Genomic DNA, 23,088 nt, shown 5'->3' on the forward strand with positions numbered 1-23,088 from the left:
TTCAGGTGGTACTGTCTGGGAAGCACAAAAACACAGCCCCCAAATATCCTCAAGTGAGATATTGTTCTTGTGTAACTTAAAGCAAATCACAGTGAAAGAATGAGGTTAGCCAGAGTTTTTGAGCTCTGTGATTTGTCTAGAAGAAAAACATGATAGTGGAATCAGGTACTTTTGATGCTATATAAATACTTTCGTATTTACAAAGAATGGGCAAGTTCCCATTGCCTGATTGCCAAAGGAATCGTATAGGAGACAGCATTTTTGTTTCCAGCCAAGTGTGTGATACCTTTCATAGATTTAATTCAGGGTCTGGCTACAACTGTTTCTCTGACTGTACTTAGTCTTTTCTCAGCTTCCCTTCTCTTTCTGCTTATTTTTCTCTAAGACACATTTTCAGAAACCTCTCTACCCATCCGTGCTTTGGGTGCATCCTTGCCCTAAGTACTGACCTGGATCTGGGAGCAGAGGCTGGTGCGGTTTCAGCTACCTGGATATGTAAAGATCATCATATAACTATCTCATGTGAAGGCTGGTAATTGACAAAAAGTTACTTTCAAGGAGGCTTTATCCATTTGTGAAAGCATAGAATCATTTAGGTTGGAAAAGACCTTTGCAATCATCGAGTGCAACCGTAAGCCTGGCACTGCCAAGTCCACAACTAACCCGTGTCCCTAAGCAACATCTTCGTGTGCTTTGAGCAGGATGATGGGGTAAGAACAAAACAGTCTCCAAACCAGTCTGTATATGCGTGCATGTAATGGTGGAACCAATGCATATAAGCATAACTGACCATAATCAAAAACTATTTTATAAGCAACGTGCTGCAGCGCCCATACCGCAAACTCATCAGTGATTTGTGAAATTTTACTGTATTGCTTTCAGAGATTTAACCTGTGTGCTATCCAGCCGTTAACCTGCCTCACCCTAATGATGTTGGCTTGTTAGAGGGAACTTGACTAAACTATGGCTTAATGTTAATTTTCAGTAGCATAGGATGTTTGATGGTGGAAGAATAAAGCCATTGACCAAAGAAACATCTCTGAGAAGAACAGTATTGTTGTGATTTTGTTTTTAAATCCTACTTATCATCAGCTGATGCCAGAAGACAAGGTGGCACTTGGGGACATGGTTTACTGGTGGACTTGGCAGTGTTAGGTTTACGACTGGACCCAATCTGAAGGGTCTTTCCAAACTTATGGTTCTAAGAAACCCCCAAATTCGTGATCGGTCCCTGTCAGGCAGCTCCCATGGGTGCTGTAGTTTATCTAAGGTGGAGCAGGGTGTGTGGGACGTTCAGTGCATGGTGAGAGCGACCAGCCTGAGCCTGGTGGGGACTCAGCATTTCTAAAGACGAAGACCCTTGGGAACTTCACCTGTTTAATGGCTGGCAAAGCACTGCCAGCACAGCCATCTGAGAGCCAGGGATACCTTCTGCTGCTCTCTGCATTGCTAACAAGGTTCACTTCTGCTTGGGAAAAAATATTAAGAAATTAAGGCAAAGTCATTTTACCCTTTAGAAATATATATATATATATATATATTTTTTTTAATGAGAAAGAAAAAAGGAGAACTTAAATGAGGTGATATGCACAGCTGAAATTATAAGTGATTTGTGATTTTTTTCTATGTGTTGCTTTCTGGGATTTAACCTGAGTGCTATCCAGCCATTAACATTCCTCACCCTAAGGCGGCTGATGAACTCTGCCTCACAAGCCATGTGATGAGGCTTATTCTTCTGAGCAGAAGTTCACAGTCTGGTCCCAAAGGAAACCATACCTTCATTATCATTTGGGGCTCTCGTCTGGAAAGGTGTGCTTGACAAGGGACTGCACTCAACAGTTCCCACTCTCACGGGGGGGGGTGTGTGGGTGTGTGTGGGGGGGGGTTGGGGAAGAGTAATTCCCTCCGCAACAGGGATTCATCTGGAAAAGTCTGCGACCTGACTTATCTGGGGGGGTCAGGCTAGATAATCCAAAGACTCCCAAAGGGTATTAAGATCTAGGAATTGTTAATATGGCACCACTGTGCATCTCTCAGTGTTATGAGATGGTGTAAGCATATATCCGTGCTTGTGAGGAAGTATGGCTGAGTGTTTTCAGAAACAAACTGCTCTTTTGGGGTGTTATTGCCATTTTCTCCAGAGCAGAGGGAGCTCAGAACTAAGTATTGTTCCACCAGGGACAAGTGATTTACTGGATGATCTCCCTGAGCTCCCAGCTTTTCCCTTCCCAGCTCCAATACCCTGCACAAGAATGGAAACACTTTGTGGGCTTCATCTTAATAGGGACTCCCCCACCCCAAAACAAGATCTTTATCTAAAGATTTTAATTAATTGCAAAAGTTAAAAATAAATCGTGCTGGAGTACCATTGATAATCCTCCTAGGCTGGCTTTCATTCATGTTAATGTGTAATACAGCCACAGTAAGATTTAATTTTAACCATAATTATAAAAGTTTGAAATTAAATCTTACTAGGGATGTGTTCTCCATTAATATGGACAAAAACTGATCTGGGAGGATTATTATGGGGGACACAAGAAAGATTTAATTTTTAACTTTTATAATTAATTCAAAAATGTGATAAAGGATTTTGTTTCAGGGGAGGGGGAGTGCTCTCCAGACCACTAAGACATCCCAGCAGTCTTTCAGAGCCATCTTAATTACAGCGACAAAGAATTATTTTTTAGAGAATAGTGGTCAGGAGCTCAAACTGCTTCTTTTATCCAGAAATAAATATGCAGGCACTTTAAAACTTTTACTGAAAGAAGCGCTCCAGTTCATGGTGAGGAAAGGAGCTCAGAGGACATACCTCTATATATGTAAGCATATGTGTGTGTGTGTGTATATACACAAATACATTAACACATAGAGGTAAAAACACACACACACACACACATATATATATATACAAAAGTGTATTTAGGTATGTATATATACAGGCGTTTTATGTATATCTGTGTATGTACATATAAAAACCTTATAACAAAAATACATTTGTTCTTCTATAGATTTCTAATACTTTATACACATACATCTACACAGATGTACTCAAACGTATGGACATATCTTTTTCCCATAAAAAAATAAGAGACTGCAATAAGGCAAAAGAAAGATTAGTAGAAACCATTTATTTCAATAGATGCCATTGTATTTGGCTGCACTGAATTTCAGTGCATTTGTCATGTTGCACACCAGGCAGAGGGCAGAAATCAAGTAAATTTACTCAAAATTTTCTATTGAGGATCAAGTTATGTCACGATTTAAAGATGTACGAAAAAGGTTAAAAGGAATGAAGGATTCATTTCACGGGTACAGGTTTAGGAATCAGCTTTGGCTTTAAATTTGAATTCCCTGAAATACTATGCTGTGATGATTTCACGTTCACTGTATCTTAGTATGTGCATTATCAAATGTGCAGAGGGATTGGAGTTTTTTGAGCCTAGCTTGTGGTCACCTTCTTTTCTTTTTGCTGCTCTGTTTTCTTCCTTGTTTCCAGTGTTGAAATTCTACCATTAGATTGGAAAATTTAAGAAAATTCTTTCCTTCTTCTCATGCCAAGAAATATGATGGTATGATGAGTCTTGGTGAGGATGCACAGAGTTCAGAGCCAGGTTTCAATCTTTAATCTGAGAGTTTCTCATGAGCTGGGGTTCAACTTTAATTTTTTTAAAAAAACCTGCTAGCTTTTTGTAGTTTTGTAAGAAAATATATGTTATAGTATGAATAATGAAAAGGATTTTATTATTTCTAGTATTATTTTAATGTTGAAGGTTGGGGATGTTTTGTATTTTCTCATAAATTTTATCAAGCTCCTTTAGTAACAAAATAGAAGAACAGCTGCGTTTTTTTGTTTTTGTTTTTGTTTTTTTTAACAATCACATCAAAAAGATTTGGAAGCATGAAACCAATATTCCGGAAAAGTAATAATATGTGGACAGTGATGAACATTTTTTCTCCTTATCTTCGTGTTTTCAGAAAATATATCTGTATTATGTCTACCCACATCTAAATAATTATAGAAGGAAAATCAGTACAACTCCATCTTCTGTTCCTTATTTCAATTAAATGTTTGATGTGGCTTGTATTTTTTGTTTATATTGTAGTCTTTTATGAGCATCTGCTTTCATTTTTTATTTTCCTTTCTACAAGTAATCAGGTTTGGACCACACTGTAAAACACATGATTATGAAATTCTGTAGTTATATGAGGCAAATTCTTCCTGCATTAGCACCAATAACCCCTCCTCACTTTACACTTAAATTAGTAAGGTCACAAAGTGGCCCCAGGTAGCTAAACAGGGACAAGTGGAAGAGCATTTTCAGAGAGAAATTGTGAAGCATCTTTTGAACATCCACTTGCCTGTGGGATGAGCTAGGGTACACAGCGCAGGTTACTTTGAATTTCCACCTAGCTGCCTATATGACAAGAAGTCAGTGTTTCCTAGGGAAAGGGGAGGTGTTTTGTGCATCTGACTGGAAAGCGTGCTAAGGCCGTGCGTTACCCCTGCCTCTGGCAGTCAGCTGAGGGCTGCTTCATCTCACCGGTCCGGTTACAAAAAAACCCTCCCAACCCTGATAATATCTTCCCGTGGTCTGAGGTGGTCATGGGGCAGTTCCCCACCTCATCATTTCGGAGGGGAACCGTTCAACTGATGGTGACGTGTTAATATAAGTCACCTCAGCTCTGCCACATTCCCAGTAAAAGTAAATCTGCTGGTGTCCCTTGCTTGCTGCTGTAGATGTTGATTTGCCCTTTGCATGCTGGTTTTTGCATGTATCTGCAGAAAACATGATACAGAAAAAGGACACACACACACAGAAAGTCTAAATTAGGTACTTAATTAAATATTTGACACCTTTTATAGTTACAGATACTTTCATTTTTGTATTATTTGTGACAAACGGCTACTATCATTTGCAAGACCTTTGGAATAATAATGATGATGATAAAAGGCAACTCTCAAGGAAAATGTCCTTTTTTGTTGATGTTGTTTTGGTGTTTTTTTCCTTCAGAGAAAGCATTTGGTTCTTAATCAACAATATATATACTAGCTTCCTTTTCAACTTTTTGGGTTTGTTTTTGCATTCTACCGTTAATACCTTTTTACAAGGCACGCTTCGTGTTCTGTTACAGGCTGTTTGAATGTTCAAGCCCAGTTTAACATGGATGGGGAAAGCCATGAAGTGTGCCTACTGCCTTCAGTGGTCTTTGAGTCTGGCCCATAATTAGTGATTATGTGAAGAGTAACATTAATACAGGGAAATGTTTTCTTTGGATGAACTTTTCTTCTTAGAAGTATGTACCTGAGGAAAACGTGCCTTCATAATCACTTACATCACTATACTTCATAAAATTACTAGGTAGAATGAATGAAAATTAGAGAGATTTAAGTAATGTTCTGAGGATCTACCTCAATGTTCTGAAATAGGTTATAACAGTTGTTCTCCTGTTACTAAAGAGACACTGGACGTGGCATATTATAAAAACATTACTGCAAGATACTGTAAAAGCAGTGGTAGCACCATCTTTATTGTACTAAAATTGATGGGAACATGGAATGTTATCAGAGATAAAATCCTTCCTGGGCAGTTGCCTGAAAAGCAGGTGAGAGACTGGCTGTGATCAAGTACAGGATGAAATGTAAGAAAGTATTGTTCATGCTTTCAACAGGGAAGGTCTCATCTCCAAAGGCAGCCTTGGATGGCCAGGGTTACTGCTGTTCATGAGCTCCATAGCTGAATTTATAGTGGCATGAAGGAGAGGAAAGTCAAGCTTTACGCACAGTTTATTGGCCAGGGGTCTGCTGTGTGTATTGATTTTTGAAACATGCTTTTGCCAAGTATGTAGTTGAAATCTCCTAATGATTTCTTTGTATTTGGGGAAAAAGAAGTTCAGTGACATTTGCTTAATCCTTTTGAATATTTCTTTTCACATGTATCATCAGCCACAGAAAGATCAGCCCTTATGACTGAACCTCGTGGGGCACAGCAATTACAGCCCAGTCACACATATACTGTGTGCTCTCTGTGTCTTGGTGGGCAGGAAGGTTTGATTGAAAATTTGGTTCTTGTGGCCAATTCGCCTTCATAAATTTAGGATACTTAAACTACTTATAACATGCATCCAATTATCTCTATCTAATTTAATGTGAATGGAAGAAAATGGTAGAAGAAGTTTTTCCTTCCAAAACAAAGAAGCTGAATTAATATTAGTCTATCCCTTCTGGTTACAAAAAATTCTTTTCAAAAAATACCTTTCTGTGTCCTGATTTTGTCATTACCATGAAGAGCATGTTACCAAATAATAATACTTTACTGTGCTGTAATACCTTCCATCTGAGCACAACTAGCTTTCCTAAAAAAAGTAACGAACGAAGGCATGCATCATCTCTGTGAACTTGGGAATGCCTCTATTTTATGGACAGGGAAAATGAGAGAGCATGCTGTAATTAAGCGAGTTAGCTAAACTTGCAGAACATGCTATTAACTTGTTTAGGAACAGGTTCCTGAAATCCAGATTTGACCACTTACACATTGTTCACCCCTATAGCGGCAGAACAGATCTGTGCGACTCTCTTGTCTTCAACATTTCTGGATTTCACGAACTTGCCAAATAACTAAAACATTCAGCGTTTCATAAAAATGCACCAAACAATGAATTCTGAAATCTATGTGTGCCATTGGAGATATGTTAGACAAGGACTGACCGTTTAACTTAACGTGCATTGCATTACGATGCATGCATTTGGCTGCCTAGCAAAAGGGAAACAATGATAATTTCAGGAAGCCCCCAACCTCATCAGAAAATGCCAAAGTGCTCCTAAATCTTCAGTCTCACTGTAAAAAAAAAAATTAAAAAACCAGTAAAAGATATTTTATTACAGGGTCTCCCCTTCTGTCTGTTTGGCTTTGAGCCAAAGTACACTATGAAGTAACAGTTGGAAATGACCTCCACTCTTTCAGATGTGTTGTTTCTTTGGTTTGGCTTAAAATTAATCATATGTTTAAAAAAAAAATGTGTTGTAGACAGTTCTTGGTAAGCCCCAATTTTTACTCATAATGTGGCTCTTTGCCAGCGTCTAATATGACATCAGAGTGATGTTACTGTGATTATGCAGTACACATTGGAACTGTAATACATTGCTATGATGATATATTAAACCCTGACATGGAACCTGAATACATAATTGGCAATGACAAAAGAAAGCATGATTTAATATCTTCCATGCCACCCTCCCCACTCAAGTTGCTCAGGGTCATGCCTTCTCGGTGCATTCTCATTATTTCCAATAGAACATCCTGATGTTCAGCAAGTATTTATGGGAACCTACAAGAGCCTCTCTGTTGGATATGTTTTGTACATAATATAACAGCCAAGGGATTTCTAATGTGACATCTTTCTTACAAAGGAAAGCCTTTAAAATAGATTCCCACACACACACCCCCGCCCCCCTGTTGTATCTAGAAGATAGGACAATGCTTAGTTAAACATTATGTCATTTTGGTGATAATATTAGGCGCTAGATAAGCTTAAAATGTATCATACTCTGCAAGAGCCCTCAACTAATCAGTGCATGAGTTGAGTTGGTTTTGACTTGCTTGATTTGTTCTAAGAATTACATATTGTATTTATAAACTTACAGAGGACCCTTTGGGTATAAACTGTCCTTTACATTTTTACATATCCAGCCGAACATTCCTTTTCCCATCATGTCTCTTTGGCTTTTATTTCTTGTAGTATTCAGCAGAAACATACTCTGTCAAACACAGCCAGAAGATACCATACCCTTGAGGAAAGTTGAGTGTTTGTGTTCCCACGAATTTCTTCCCCCTCCCCAGCAGTGCTGAAGTGAAGACATTTTCCCTCCCTCTTTCTATGTTCCTCAGCACCAAGTTTGATATTTCTGCCTTTTGAACAGACTCATTTGTAGCAGTGTTCTTTTTCAGCAAAAAAACCCAAGTAGGGTACCTGAACTATTCCATTACATTTTTGCATATTGGAGCTTTTTCTCCCTCTTGCTCTGTTTTGTCAAAGGGAAGGAAAATAATCTTTTCTGTGTAACAATCAGAACTATATTTCTACAAAGCTGAAGTTCTTAAAGGGACTCAAACCAGTGTTTTAACTTCGTCGAGTTGCGACTTTGTCACACAAGCTGTACCTTTCTGTACGTGTAGAGTTTTCTATACTTAGCTTTGTGCTTGCTTTTCTAAGAGAAAAGGAAGCCTGCTTTTCTGAGAGGTAAATTTAGGTACAAGGGCCTGCTCTTTGCATTACACATATGAAAAAGAACAAGGACTCCTCCCACCACTGTGATGTAGCTGAGATCTTTTCTAAGAGATCAGCCTTGCCAGCATGCAGGCCATGGCTAGCACAGGAGCAGATTCTTGTAGGCCACCTTCAAAGGCTTTTTTTTTTACTTTTCCCACCTCCCCACAGTGCCAGGGAGTTTTATTAGGGCACCCTGTGAAATCCAGTAATGTATCTGGTAGCAATCTAAATTGTGATTAGCCAATGGAATTCTGCATTTCCATTAATGCTGAAGCCCAGTGTCCCTGAGATTTATATCCCCGAATCTCTCAATTGATTTATAACCTGGTAATCCTTTTATCCCCATTTATATGCAGCATAACTTGATGTAAGTGCTAGAGTGTCTCCATTAATCGAATTCAAGAGTGTTGGACTGAGAAACTGGACTAAAAACTTTTAGGCCACACTGTAAATACACCATGTGTCAAAGGAAGCCCGGAGGTAATATGTCCTTGAGTTGCTTCATCTTTATGTTCACTCTCAAGTGAAAGGAAGATGAAAAAAAATACCTACCAACTATTAATGCTACTGTTGGAGTATTTGTTGCAATAAAAATGTTAAAATATCTCATTTTGCATGGTGAGTACAGCCCCGTTGTTTAGTGCGTGTCAATGCAGCATGGCTATAGGAGACTGCCATGGAGGCTACCTGGTTCCTATATGCTGTGGTGCAGAGACACCAGCCTGGGTCCCAAACACACTGTAGCGTTTTTGTACGGCTTTTATATAGTACCCATTGTAATTGATGGGTACTAGATATCTGGCTTTCGAAAAATGTCTTTGGAAACCAAGTCAGTCTCCAGCTGGTTTAGGTGCCTGAACGTGCCTGCTGCTGTTAAGGGCTAGGAAGCGCCCCTTTCCTTGTCTCAGATCATGCAATATTAACATTTCCCATGCTGTAGGGCACACAAGTGTGGAGTCGCAGCACTGCTAATTTTAATTATGTGATGGCAAATTTAATAGTAACTACAGCTTTGCATTATTCCCTGCTTCTTCTGTGTGGACTTAGAAATTAGATGAAAACATCGCTTATAAGAAAATCCGTGTAGTTTCTCTAAAACACCAGCTCACCAGCAGCAGCCCCTTCAATAACCTTTAGCGTCCATGTCTACAGAGGATGGGGGGGAGTCCCACGTTACACTTAAATCAAATATGTGGCACAGCAACTGGAGGAGCTATTAAAATATATTTATTATTCATTATTAGTAAATTGCTTGCATGTGGAGTAGTATAGAGTAGCAAACTTACAATTTTGTTGACTCATTAAAAGTCTACGGTGTGATGTCCTGCAAACCCCAAATTTGTATTTATAGTATTAATTTTAAAGCTCTGTTTAAGCAATTACATCTGTGTATTACACGAAAAAGATGCAGAATAAAAGTAAATCTTATAGTATGCTGGAAATTTGCTGGCTGAATACAGTACTGTCTATCTAGAGACTTAATGTGCTGTTGGGATAGAACCTGATTTAACCCAGAAATTTACAGGTGAGACTGTGGAAGATAATGTGTGCCACTACTGAAGATGTGTTAATAAATTATAATTCTGTATGCTGTATGCATTCTAATTGCATCTTTAGTAAATACTTAACACATTAAAGTTTGCCAGAAAATCAGATGAAATGAAACCAATTTAATTCCTTAATTTGTATTATGTTATGCAATACTACGTCATGTTGCGTCCATAGAAACAAGAAATCGATATTTTGTTAATCAGATCTTCTGTTCCTCAGCACTTTGTTAACATGTTGGTATCTTTAGGGAAAGAATGATAATTTTCCATCTTTTGGATGTAATGGCGTCTTATGCTGTGGGAGGAGAAAAGCAGTAAATAACAAAAATGATGGCCATCATTCCTGCCTTCATGTGTTATGATGATGAAGCTATACTTCTACAATAATTATAAGACCTCATTGTCAAGTTTGTTATATTTAATGATAAATGTCAACATTTTTTTGTCCCAAACCTTCTTCTAACTTACCATGAGTACCTAAGATCATTAAGTTGTTTAAAATTAAACATGTACACAAATGTGTAGAGTATCAGGGTATTTAGTTAGTGAATATAGAAATAAAACCAACTGACCACAACTAATCACCGATGAGGGGAAAATGTTCTTCAGTTCATTGTGTGTGTGGGCTGAGCAGAAAGGCCAATAGAAATCTGGGAAGTGTAATGGTCAACAGCAACAACAACAATATAAAAAAGCTAATTAGTCTGAAAAAAAGCCTCACAAAGGTCTTTGTTAACAGTTTCAAAATGGCAATTCCATGACGTTAATAGTAGAACTAGCTGAGGAATTAGCTATTCATGAACATTTAAAAAAAAACAACCCTGAATCACTCTCTTTGATTTGAACAGAGCTCAGTTTATAAAATTATTGAGAATTTAACAAACAAACAGCAAGAACTCCACACTTCATGATCTCCTCTGTAGAGCAGGGGACTGGGAGTTGCTGTGGGTCTCAGCAAACAAACTGAGAAAGGAAAGTGGACTTGAGCCCTGGTACCTGGAATATGGCCCGTGACCCTTGTGTGTGTGTCGAGTTAAGCTCCTGGAGGGAACTGAGAAAAAACACATATTAGGCATCTGATGTAACCTTATCATAAGTCAATAGGCTTGGTTTTGAGTGAAGCCATAGACTATTTTTGGGGTTCTGCCTAAAAAAGAACTGGTGTTGCAATACCGTAGACAAAAAAGAAAATCAAAAGAATTTAAATATCACCTTAATTTTCCGAGAGCATTTTTAGTATGCTTTGTTGATCATAAAGCCATCCGAGTGACTGCTTTGACTAGTCATAATTTGGTTTTCTAGTTACTAAAAGAAGCCAAAGTCAAAAGAAGAATCATCTTCTGTATTTTGGCTGTGTGCTGTATAAAATAATTGACTGTCTGATGAAAAACTGTCTTGTCATATTTTGTAATAAAATAATATTTTTGTGCATAACTTGACCTGTCCTAGTGAGTTATGCTGCTCATTGTTTCATAGTAACAATTTCCAATGGGATTTTAATAATACTCTTGCTCTTACCATCTTGTACGATGTAAGCTGTTACATTCAATTTGTAAGAAAAATATTCAGGTATAAAACTAGAAAATCTGTATCCCTTTAGAATCAAAAGTCACTTTGCCAAAATATTTTAACACATGAAATTGCTTCTTAAGAGATGTTTGCTATGATAAAACGACAGAAAACTACATTTCCATTATAATTATAACTGACTAGTGGTGCTAAGTTTTTATAATTTAAAGGTATTCTCAAATCTGACAGCTCTTCCATGTTGAATTATGCATTTCTGGCTCTTAAATAGTTCTGCTGGCATGAGACAGCTGAGATGAAGTTGTCTCTCTAAAATAATTGCTCCATGGAGCATCCATTATACCTTCAGAAAAAATGTATTACTTGACTTCTACAAATTATAGACTAGCCTATAATGGGTATTTTTGACAGCTATTAGCTTTTTTAAAAAAAATCTGAACAGTAAAATGAGTATTGATATCACTCTGCTGTGTCTTGCATGTTAATACCAACCTTTTCTGTACTCCTTTCCTAAAGCATGATGTAATCATTAATTACAATAATATTGATGTAAATGTACTCATCCTAAACTCCCTCCACTTTAATAGCAACATGTGGTATGGTTTTTTTTTTTCTACAGTAATACTCACTTCATATTTCCTGTTCTTGGGAAAAGAAAAAAAAAATAACAGACACAGTTAAGCATAAAATCCTGTGCTGTATTGTGACGTCATCACTGCTCAGGATAAACGGGTCTGTGGCCAGAGCAGGGTTCAGATGCCCAGCCTCTGGGAGGCTGTGGTGCTCCGACCTGCCATGTGTAACGTTGTGGTGTAGTTCTTAGTACAACGGGACTAATCCCAGGGACCGCACCTTCACAAGCAATGTAAGAAGAGACATAACCAGATGCTTTGGTATCTGAACCTCCTTCTGTTGGATACCTGCGGCACCCAGACGAGCTCACGTGTGCTTACCCCTGTCTGGTGTATTTACCCTTTCAGATACTGCTTTAGTGATTTCAGTATTCAGCACTCTGTGAATACATGGCAGCTCACAAAATATTAAAAGAGAGGTTCCTGGGGTCAGGGCAGAGCAGTGGGAACAGAAAAGGCTACTGAACTTTTTCAATAAAATGAGATATTCCATATATTCAGTATACGTTGTCTGTATTTTATTTCATAGGCTTGTATCTGGAAGTATACCTATGAAAACTAAATGCCTGTCCTCCTACTTTGCTACTACACTACTGTGTGTGTCTTCACATGAGGAGGAGCAATTTTTCAAGAGGCAAGTATACTACTTTCATACGTACTACTACAATACTTCCACAGATATGTTGGTTTTGTGAATTGAGTGGTGAGAGTAGGGTGGTTATGGACAGAGCATTTTTCATGTCTTTTGGAAATATTGTTCAGATCTAAACTATGATAACACGATCATAATATGCAAGACAGATTAACTGACTTTTGTAATTTTGGTGGAATGTATTAATTTATGGTGAAGTTAACCACAATAATAAGGAGGTGTACAAGGTCTTCCACACTCTGACCATTGCACATCAGTGCTGTGGAGTGGTACAGCTGGACTGTGGCTGGTCCACATTTAAGTTTATTTATATATTTGCTGCGTGAGTGAGAAGTGTATGTCTGGGAGGCTCTGATGTCTGAGCTGAGGGGTGAGGAGGAAACAGAAGGTATGGCTGGTAGGACTATTTTGGCAGAGGCTGGATGCTTCTGCCAAGTGCTGGTCTGTGCTGAGCCCCTTCCTGCAGCATCCCAGGAAAAGGCATCAGAACCTGCAGAGCAGAGCAGCTTGCAGCAAAGGGTGAAATCAGATGGAGTTGCTGTGAGTCAAGGACAAACCCACTACTGGGTTCAATTTTTCCTATGTGCTGAGAACACTTAACTTGCATAAAAATCACCCAGTAGCCAGGCCAATGGTCTGAGATGTTTGTAAGGATAATGCAAAAAGTGTGAATGTGTAAACTTAATGATGGACAGGGGTGGCTGAACAGCAATGAAAGATGCACTCATGGTAGGACCCACAGCTTCTTTCAGTGTCCTTTGATTTCTTGTCACCACCTTAAGTGTAAAAATCGGCTTGTGAAGAGCAGCAAGAAAAAAATGACCAGACTTCCTTTTCAAAGTGAATGTTTCCCCTTTCACAAAACAATCAACACTCCAAGTATTTTGAAAGAAAGTGAATGTCATAATAAGAAATATTAACAACTGTAAAAGTTCCTAATGTTGATAGAACAAACTCCAAAAATTCCATTGTAATGTCACAAAAAAATTAAATGGCACAGTAATCAGTGTAACACAAACTATATTTAGAAGCACTACAATTATTACATAATACATCATGCAGACCCTCTAGAGATGGTATTACCAGAGTTTATAGGCTACTTCTGAAAGCCATTAAGGATCTATTAGTTGCCAAACTCGTCCATCCATAACTTTCAGTAATGTCTTCTTTGAAGCATTACTTTCTTATCACATGATATCTGTAGTCGAGGAACTTAAGCTTTCAGCCCCTAACTGTTGAAAGAAAAAGTAGCCTTGCCATTTTGGTTATTTTGTAATTAATGCCTTTATTATATTCTTGACTCAAGTTTCAAAATTATTGAGGAAGTAATCAATATATCTGCTGAGATTTGGATTTTTTGTTGTGGGGGTTTTTTGTTGTTTTTTTGGTGGTGTTTGGGTTTTTTTTTGGGGGTGTGTGTGTGTGTATTATTTTTTCACTTTCCATTAGGTATTTCTGAAGTAAAAATCATGATATATACTTCTATGTTAATGGTAGTCTGTTGGACTAAATATAAAGTAAAACCAAAAAAAAAAAGTTCAGAATTTGGCATAGGTTTTTGTGAACAAAAAATTGGTGTGAAATCATGAAAAACACTGCTGGAGAGTCGTGTTTTCTTTCAGCAGGAATGGCTTAAAGGTTGTTAACTCTTTGAACATAGGATACATGACAAAAGACTTGATTATGAATTTTTGAAAAGTGGAAAAGTAAAATCGTTGATTTAGAGCCATGAGCCAGTATCTTGTTACACTGGGGGCTGCAGAACAGCCCACAGCACGTACAAGGGTATAAATGATGACTGCTGCAACTTTCGTAAAAGTCTGGATTTTTAAAATTCAAACTCCTTAAAAATGATCGAGAAAATGAGAGTTTGCATCTATGAAGTAATGCTTTTTAACATTTTTGGTATTTGTGAGGAGATTATCTGCAACTTGATCTTTTTGGTCTATTGGAAGTCTCTTGTTCATTGATCCATTCTCTTATTTAAGCGTGAGAAATTTCAGATTTACTTGTGAGAGTTTCTGAAGTGATCCATCTGACATCATAAATACTATATGTATCTGATTTCACTTGTAGTTATTCACCTAATGTCTGAAACCATTTTGAATGTAGAGCAAATGTGGGTTTCCTCTGCTTTGTAAAGCAGATTTCTGCACAATGATGCATTCATTAAACATTCTTCCAAATTGATTTTCTTACTGGAGAACAAGAAAAATCCATTTTTCTAAAATGTTTGTAAGAAAATTAAAACAAGAACCACGAAAATGAATTCTTGAAATGGTTGCAGTGCTGCTAATGCATATAGAAACTATAGTGTTATGACCTGTATCCTACTGATCCCAAGGATGCAGAATGTTGACATAAAATATATAGTTGTTGAACACTTGAGGATATAAGTGAGTCATAAATAAATTGTTACACTGTGCAGGTTGCTAAGATAAAGTGTGCATAATACAATAGCAAATCATTAGTGTTATGTTTTGTGTAAGAAAGCATGAATGGCTGTACAAGTTTTTAAGCAAAAGAACACTAGCTCTGATTTTGGAGATCACATGAAAGGCCTTCAATCAAGAAAAGTTTATGGGTTTTAAAGATTTCTTTATTCTTCAGTGTAGGTGTAAAATCAGGGATCTTCTAGACCAAGTGGGCTGTCAGACCACTTAATCACAGGATAGCAGTGTGTACTTTGTGTGTGACTATGAGATTTTCCCTAGCCCTGCACAGCCGGTCTGAAGTAGTGTGTGGGATGTTAGCTTGTCACTGTTTTATTGAGAAAAAAATAATAATAATAAAAAAAAATCAAGAAATGTCTGATTAAGTCAGAGAAAAGTTACTGCATTATTAAAATGGGTGAATCAATTTTTTTCTTTCTTATGGTTTGTCAAAATTATAAAATATTACATTTCTCTTCAGATAGAGTTACATACTGTGTAGCTCAGAGATAATCCCTATGGTCTTGGCATATGTTACTTAATTGTCTCAGAAGGAAATACCATAAATACCATGCTGTCATCTCCCATGGGCATTTGCTCATCTGTCACAGTGGGAGCTCCAGACTGGGTGAGGTGCTCTAAGACATTTCTTAAACTATGTAAATCACAGCCATTTCTCCTTCCTACTTCCCAAATGGTCAATTATGTATAAACATGTGTTAATAAAAATTTGCTTCTTTGCCTCCGAGGTACACACCCAGAAAGCTATGTGAGGATGATAAACTATAAATGCCATTATTATGTGATTCAACCTGTGACATAAATTACTGATTTAAAATGCCGACATAGATATGGAAGTCTGTAGGATTCAGGCCCAAAGTAGAGGCAAAACAAAACTATCAATAAAAGTCATTATAGAAACAGGAGAAGTTTCTGTGTCTCTCTCATTCTCTTTTAAGGAACCTGTTTTGTATCTACCTACTGAGAGAAAAGCAATTAGAAGATTATGCTGAAAGTATGCTAAAGGCTATTTAACACATTTCCTGCTTAATGACCTCTGCACAGGTTCAGTTGCCACATCAGATAGAAAACAGCCAAAGTTGAAGGGCTATAGATTGCAACCAACTTTAATGAACGTTGATACAAATAGATAACGGAAAGGCAGCTAAAAAGGTGCACTGCGCTTAGCTGTGTCTGAATGATCAGGGGATCCCCACAGGGTGTATAAAGAAAAGACCTTATATTACAACAGTCCACATTATTGGTGTGGGTTTTGTCTTCAAACAACTTGTGGCAAGCTTGCCTTATTTACCAAATACTTATTTCCCACCCTAAATCATCTCCTGGACTGTATTTACATAGGTCATCATGTTATTTTGAAACAGACTCTCTGACTGCATTTATAGTTGTCGATATTTAGGATATAGACAGTCCATAAAGTATTAAAACTGATGCCACACTATATATTCCTTAAATATCTAATGGTGAAACATTTCTCATGTACTGAGAAATTAATTGACAGCATGTCTTGCAGCTGTAACAACAGTGAGTCTGGAAAAAGTGTTGGATCAAGAGAAACAGGTGTATATAAGACAGATGTATTCAGAGCAGCTCGCTAATACTTATATACTTTCAAAGGCAAGATGCAAAGGATATTGCATAGAAATAACACAAAAGCTTGGTCTGAAAATTACTTAGAAGAGCTGAGGTTGAGTCATTTGTAGGAAAAACAGTGTGCTGATATTTATTGTGTGTAGTGGTAATTTCTACGTATTTCATTAAAAAAATAGAAGGCAAAGATAAATGAGGTGAAGAAGGTAGTACGGAGTTCTAAAATAATAGTTTCAAAACGGTGGCCAGAGCATCATGCAGCTAATACTGTGGCATGGTCAAGGTGCAAGGGACATTTCACTGCCTTCAAATTCACCCCTTCCTCGAAATCTCAAATGGAAATCTGACAGCCTGAACATCTTGGTAATCCTTTTTCTTTCCGTTTCCAAACAACAGCAGTTACGTTCTAAATTCAAGCTACTTTGTTGGAGTTTTTTCTCTTTTGCCCAAGCCCATAGAAAACTTTCACGATGCAAATGGTTTTTTTACCAGAGTGCTTTCATTTGGAAGGGGGGATTTGAAGGAAAGTAATTTAATTTTTATTTTCCCATTCACATTTCATAGTTTAACAAGCATAAATGTATTATTCTTTATTTTGTGGTAAGAACTCCGTGTGTTAAATATCGTATTTGGTAGTATCAGAAATGAAAAGGATAACTAGCTGGCATTGTTGCTTTTTTGATGTTATGACTTCCTGGTCATACTTACAGGGCCAAATAGATAGTGTGAATTATGATGAATTTGTATGTTTCCCTTTTCTCCTTAAGAAAAAAACCCCCATGCAATGTAATATGAGGCATTTGAATTTATTACCATTCATCAAAGACAGCTTTTGGCAGCATTTTAGCACCAACGAACTCATTGGCATATAAAAAACAATACATGTGCAGTGCTGTGAAGCAGGAAAGGAAATTTGATGGGAAGGTCTATTACATCACTTAGGCAAGTTTTGTTTGTTTTTTTTTTTTAACCAAATAAAATCGTAGAGGCGCCATTCACATTGCTGTAGCTAAAGGCCATCATAAACCCCTGTTTTTCATGGCGTTGTATATCGTTACTGAACCATTAAAAACTATACTACCTTTAAAACTAGCATTTTGTGGAGGTCTCAGCTTGGAAAGGGGAATGTGCCTGTGTATTTCTAAATTAGGAAAAATATTTGTCAGTTAAAAAGGTCAAGCAGCTAATATTTATTTACATTGTTCAATTTTAAGACCCTTGTATCCTAATGCTCTGCATATGCTTAAGCCTGTATATATGTGGATTTGTTTTAAAATGTCCATTTGTCTTTCTGTTCCAAAACCTAGTTTTGTGGGAAGACATTAACTTAATAGTAAGATTTATTATGTCCTGATCACACAGAGACGTGAGCATGTGCACAATTTTAAAAACCTGGAATGGTACCAGGGAGCTAGGAAAGCTACATACATCCTTACTGCTTGTGTGGGACTGGACAAGTAAGTACCCACCACCTTTTAGTAGTCAGAACTGTGCCACTAATACCTATGCCATTACAACCGCACTTAAAATGAGAGTAGTAATGAATAGCCATAATTGTATTGCAAACCCATGATTTGGTTTGCTAAAATGTCTGCAGAAAAGAGAGGAGACATGTATCCTTGAGTTGTATAACACTATTTTTCAAACATCCCTATGAATGTAGAACCCTTTTCTCCTTCTGGTATCCTGCATTTCATATGATCTCAGAAAATCTTCTTCTATAACTATACAATGATAAACCCTTAAAAAACAGTTAATATTGCAGTACAAGTAGTATCTTTTCCTTGAAGTAGGTGAGGAGTTATATTTTCTGTCAGAGGAGCAAACATCTTGATAGTTTTATTGTGTCACAGTGATGTAAAATTATTGAACAGGATCATCTGAACACAACTTTTCCTTGTGTGTTTCACATAGGAAAGTCTATTTGATTTTAATTTTTCAATTCAAAAGCATCTGCTGTACCTACTCTGAAGAGAAACTTTTATTCCCTCTTTAAGTCACATTATTCATTTCCTTGCATGTTACAGAATTAGTTAAAGCACCTAAATGATGACATATTAAAATGAGTAACAATACCGACGGTGGTATGTGTTATAAAGCAGTCTATCTGTACTGGTTATCTGATTATGGGATATTCATTCCCTGATCATGGATGCAAATTGCATCAGCTGCTCTGTGACCTTCAAAGTCTAATTATTCTTAGTTAATATTAGGCACCCGAGTTTTAAAAAGAAAATATAGACTCTGTGTACTTATGATTGAAGACGAGAAGTGTCAGTATATCACTATCGCTAATTTAAGGCCAGTTAAAATGTCTGATGAACCATATGTAAACTTGAATCATATGCATACTTTATTATAGTGTGCTACGTTACTAATATAGGAAAAAGGTTCTTTTTCGCCATGTTTATATATAATTTAAAATTTCAGCAGCATAAGGCTAGCATCTTACCAGAAATAGGCGATCACAAGATTAATAACCAACAGCAAATAATGAACAGTGACACATGGTAACAGAAGACCATTTACCTCTCCCAGTTTATTTAGCGTGCTGTGAGCTGCCTTACACCTCTGCGCCATCCCCAGTTCCTGCCTAATGTGCCAGCAGGTGCCTGCGCTGCGCATGTGGTCTTTCATTGGGCTCTTGGTGACTCACTTGACAACCACCTGTTTTCTGTCTGCCTTCAGGAACAAATACCCACAACACAATGAGAACTGGCACAGGTGAGTGGTTCTCAAGACGTTCCGTTCTCCCGTTCAACATGAACTAAGGAAAGGTGGAGGAAAGCCACAAAGTTTAAAATGGGTGAGAAAAGAAGAGAAAAGGTTGTAAAAGAAAAAGCGAACACGGGAGTAATAGTGCATTAATTAGCAAATAATGCATTTTCTAAGGAGAAAATTGATATGGCCATCACACTATATCAAACCTGCTTTTGTATGAAAAGTGTCATCAGGTTATGTAAAGACACTGCAGAAACCAGCAGGGCTATGGCAGCAAATCTGGTCACAGGTAGCCTCTGCTAAGGTGAGTTTGGTGCATGTCTGAAACTGTGAGAGGGTGATACGAGGAGAAGAACACAGGAGGAGGCCAGAAGGACACATGCTGGGAGCTCAGTCTTGCTTTATTATAAAGTAAAGATGTTTAAGTGTGTGATAAACAGAGCTGTGGCTGAAGCAGGCTGCCTAAATAGATTGCATCCACAAAAGTCTTACTCTTAGAGATTTGGGGAGGGGGAGAAGACCAAAAAAAAGGAAGGTTCCTCCCTCCAGTATCCTTTAAAGACTTTTAAAACCCCTCAGCTTGGTGTAAGGAAACGGTAAAGACTCAGAAAGTGGATGATTTCAATGTTATGCTTTTTAAAAATCTACCTTAGTGATTATTTAGAAGGCTGGTTTGTGTAGCCGAAGTGCTGGGTTTAGCGGTGTGTGGTTGGGGGCTACAGGACTTTGCTGGGGGCAGTTAGTGTTAGTCATGAGCAAGGGGCAGAGCTGGGCAGCGGTAGCGAATGCGGAGCTGAGCACGGGCTGCCACATACGTGCAAGCCAGTGTAGGAGCTGCATACAGTGTAAGAGCTGCACAAATGCACTAAAACTCCCGTTCTCCTAGCTTCTGTCTACAGTTCTGTTGCTAAGGTTAAATTTTCAATTGTCACGCACAACCAGCAGGATGAGGCAGGTTAAAAAAAACCCAACAAAATCAAAGACATATTAGAAGTTAAAAAATAATGGTTTTAAATGCTCCTCTATATGTCTTGCCTTACAGATATAGTAGGTCTGCTTGCAGCTGTAAAAAGTCAGAATTTAGCACTTAGTGGTAGCTGTCAACATTAGCAAGGTATACAGGATGCTTGAGGGGCAGGGAAGAGATGAAATGCCCTTTGTGGGTCTCTACCTGCATAGTAAATATTGTTTATTGCGTGGCTTTGTCCAGCAGGTACTCATTTCTCCTAAACAGCCTCACAATTACTCTGAGAAAAAAAACAGCTTGCCTACCTCAGAAAGCTGTGTATATATATATGTGTTTATATATATACATGCACACTTTTTTTTTTTTTTTTTTTGCCTGCTAAAGTCCTGAAAAATGATACAGAAGTGCATTAATACATTTGAAGAATACTGAAAATGCACTACATTTTCACAGGAGCTCTCATTATTACAGGATGTGTTAGCCTATCTGAATTAGAAATACATTAGCAAAGGGATTTGGGTAGACATGTCTATATGGATTAAACAGAGCTCCACTTTACTTTCCTGAGGTTTTCTTTCTTTTTTTTTTTTTGTTCTTCTTCCCTCCTCTCCTCAATCATAATGAGAGGTAGTTGAATTTATTTGGGCAAAATCCAAGCTGAACCCAGCAGAGGATATTTTCAGAGTTATCCTTTTTAGATACTTGCCATATCAACCAAGATCTGTTTTTAGGCTCAGTTATTTAAGGCTGCCTTAAAGACTAATGAAATATAGTGTGATGGATGTTACCCCGTTTCAGGGACTTTAAAGTAAGTTACTTTCAGAAATGGGAAAAAAAACCCCCAAACAACCAGACCTATAATCTTCAAGCCCCACTTTCGTACTACTTTTCAAGATCATACATTTATTTACAGTAATAAGATGCTCTATGTAATGTATACGTTAATGTAAAAAAAAAAATAGCTGATTCTGTGTTTTCCTAACTAAAGTGCGATTCCTAATTGCAGAGGCTGTCTTGAAAAGCAGGGTGAGCACGGTTTGAAAATGCTTCTGGTTTTACCTCTGTGAGAGGTAAGATTTTTAAAAGCACCTAGGTGAATTAGGAACAAACGTGGAAATTCTCTCCCAGCTGTACGATAGCGTATTACTGCCTGACAGTTTGTGCATTTTGATAAGTAACATACTGTAGTATTAGCATTTTGTCACTGTCTTCTTCGCAAAGCCAGATATCTTTAGGCTTCTAAATCTGAAATCCTGCTTTATATGCTCTGGAGATTATCATTTTTTTTATTATTATTTTTACAACACAGTATGTTTAGGAAAATAGCATGACATTAGTTTGTCACTTTTTGGGTCATATTTGTATTACAGTTATAGGATGACCCACATTTATTTGTGAGATTTGTTTATAGATAGCACTATACAGTTATTTCTATTGAAAGCCCTTGAAAGTAATGGGTTATTATAAGTGACATCCTTAAAGAAATGGTTCTGTGACCTTAAATTTTTAAAGTAAGATCTAACACAGTTTAAATTTTTTGGCTTAAATATTTAGTTTATAATGAAATAAAAACCAAGTACTTTTTGTAAGATTATTTGTACTTCTTTATTCATGCTATATTTCCAAAATACATTGAGGCTTTTTACATTTAAAAATATAGCCCATTTTAAAATTCAAGTGATTACAGTTGTTTCAAGAATCTTTTTCAGTATTTATTTTATTTCAGTGGTTTGACAATTGTCTTGTCTCCTCTGTTCAAGCGAAAGCGTTACCTATCAGGCATAAACAGCTAAATGCAATGCACCAAAAATAAAATAGAATGATTGCTAAATTTTTAGAGCATAAAGTAAACAAGAATGGCAATGTGAAGGCCTAATTTACACCTGAAGAGAGCCAAAAAATGAGAAAAAAAATTATGTCAGTTCTGGGTTCAACTGCATATTCATAAAGAGAAAACACTGCTCAAATGAGGTTTAAGGATCTGACTTGAAAGGTCATGAAATTCAAATTTGCATCTAAAATTCATCGCATTGTTCCTCACTGTAGCAGAGATCTTGTAACAAGGAGTAATGTTACTTACAGTGCTTCATCTCTGGTTGCTCTGGAGAATAAACCACTAAGTGAAATTCCTTTTGAGAACCATTTTAGCAAACTGTTATAGCTCTTCAGGCTGGGACCAAAGGCAGGCTGTATTTATATCAGCTTTGAAAATGGCTATTTTTCATTAATAAATTGTGCAATATGGATTTCTGTATTTACAAACACAATTTTCATGTTTTTGCTCCTCGTTTCACTTATGAGAGGTAGAAGTAAACGTTTGTTTTTCTTCCCAGACTTCATGAACTATACTGGGGGAATAAAATCATGCTTTAATGAGAAAACTCAGGAGTACATTAAAAAATTGCCTCTTCGAATGAAACAGATTTGTACTATAGATGTTCCCCAGGATGTCTTTGTATACAAGGCAGGATGCCGTCCAGGCCAGGAGAAAGGGAGAAGGGTCTCTCCCACGCTGGGGAGCTGTGAGGTTTTTCACAGCTTCGAGAAAGTTGATGCACACATCAGGAGAGCCAAGAATATCGTCTTTTAAGCACTTGCCTTTTTCTCAGTCAGGCAGTGTAATGAGGAGAAGCTAGATCCACCATGTCCTCCATATGTCCGTCTGTGATTTTGGTGAATGTTTGATTCTGAGTATGACAACTTTCCAGGTTTATTCCTGTGTAAAGTT

This window comes from Falco rusticolus, chromosome 8 (assembly GCF_015220075.1).
Source record: "Falco rusticolus isolate bFalRus1 chromosome 8, bFalRus1.pri, whole genome shotgun sequence".
NCBI lineage: Eukaryota > Metazoa > Chordata > Aves > Falconiformes > Falconidae > Falco > Falco rusticolus.